We start from the raw sequence: 2,057 nt of genomic DNA, 5'->3' as shown, positions 1-2,057 counted from the left end.
ATCATGTGGCTAAATACTAAAACCAATTACATTTGTTATATTAATAAAAGAAGTATTTTATTTTTACTATTATAATATTTTATCTAACTTATTACTTTATATATAACATACAAAAATAAGGAGGGGAAAAGACAAAATTGTATATTTTTCTTATATTTTACATATGGACATGTGACATGACTTTATTTTTGAACCCAAAAATTTCAGTGCATACTTCATGATTGGAGTGATGAACATTGCTTGAAGGTGTTGAAGAATTGCCATAAAGCCATTCCTGAAGATGGAAAAGTGATTGTTGTAGACACAATGGTTCCGGTTTTTCCGGAGAATAAAACCGCCGCTAAGGTTGCTTTCAAAGCTGACTTATTGATGATGACTCAAAACATTGGAGGAAAAGAGAGAACCAAACATGACTTCATTCATTTGGCCACTGCTTCTGGATTTTCTTCCATCAAATTTGTGTGCTCTGTCTCTGGATATTGGGTTATGGAGTTCTACAAGTAGAGACAAATATGTATCTAGAGTCCTATATTATATTGGTGAGTGTCTCTAAATAAAAAAATATTAAGTAATTTAGATGTTTGGATACAGATAAAATAGAAAAGTTATACATAAATAAAATACTAGATAAATTATCTTAACGCAAAGTCGCTTTGTATTATTGTATATATTCCATTCTCCCCTCTATTAACATATTCGAAAAGTCTAGGGCCAGCAACTTTGTTAAATTTTGGCCAGTATGTAACCAGCAAAGAAAAGTGAGCCACTGGATAAAATCTCACACCAATTTCACACCATTAAAACCATCATTAATAACTATTTGATGGCTACAAATCACAAAAATTGCTGGCCCCTAGCATTCCTCTTAACATATTATTGCCCATATATATTTTTACTACCATACCACACATACACTAAAAATTAGTCGCAAAATCAACTCTCAATATAAAATATATATTAAAATATAAAATATATATTAAAAATATATAAATATATTAGTAATTAATTTTAATATATGAATAATATTTTTAAAATATAAAATTTCTTTTGATTAGATATTATTATTTATTAAATTATTACTATTATGCTAGCTCTTGGATCTATATGAAAGATATGTAGCTTTTGCCCTGCATAAAATTCACTCCTTTTTTTAAAAATTAAAAGTAATTTTCTAACTTGTAAGTTGGTGTAGCAAAAAGGTGTCGTGGGGCTTCTTGTCATTGTTTATTGATCATAGTCGTATATATCTAGATTCATTTTAGAGTCTCTTAAATTTTGGTTATTAGTTGTATGATTAAAATAAGGTAATATCTAACTCTCAAATCTTTCACTTTAATTTCGTAAGGTAATCCTTCACTTATATCGAATAGAATATATGATTCAGTTTATATGATTGATACTTGTACTTACCATATAGAGAAATACCAACAAGCAACACATACATGCCTCTGAAAGTTGTGTTTAGGGGTCTAATTTATAATTAATAATAGTTATTATGATACAAATGTTGGGGCTAAATATATACCTCGTACGGATACATAATAGTGTGCCTTATATTGTTCATTAATAAAGACATCCTTAATTGTACATATGATTAATTTTTTTGGTAATTATAATAAGAGAAATTTCACTCCTCTCTCTTGCGAGATGCTAAAATGACACTCTTCTCTCCTCTATTTTATAAATGTACATTTCTCTCCCTTTTAACTTTTAAAAAACTTCCTCTTTAATCTATTTAAAACTTTTTGTGTTAACTAATGTTAACTTTATCCATTTTTTAAGAAAAAAATTATTTTAAAAAAAAAATACCTATTAACAAAAATTTTAAATTTTATCATTAAATGTTGCTTACCAAAATATCTTTTAATAAATTATTCTTTTATTGATTAAATTATATTTTTAAAAAAATTTAATAATTATATTATTTTTTTTAAAATACCCTTCAATAATTTTTTAATTATTAAATTATAATTTTACCAAAATTTTCGTTAACAATTTTTTTATATTTTACTATTAATTTTTCGATATCAATATATATTATTTTAACATTAAATAAA

General features: G+C 25.4%; 1 protein-coding gene across 1 annotated transcript in view; it reads left to right on the top strand.

The window, feature by feature from the left end:
* LOC107624476 (anthranilate N-methyltransferase) overlaps positions 1-2,057 on the top strand; it is a 31,891-nt gene that overhangs the window by 2,338 nt on the left and 27,496 nt on the right. The window lies entirely within an intron of this gene.

The sequence above is a fragment of the Arachis ipaensis genome, chromosome B02 (genome assembly GCF_000816755.2).
Source record: "Arachis ipaensis cultivar K30076 chromosome B02, Araip1.1, whole genome shotgun sequence".
NCBI classification, from domain to species: Eukaryota; Viridiplantae; Streptophyta; class Magnoliopsida; order Fabales; family Fabaceae; genus Arachis; species Arachis ipaensis.
Note: the sequence above shows the minus strand (reverse complement) of the source record. Positions and strands in the feature narration are given on the sequence as shown.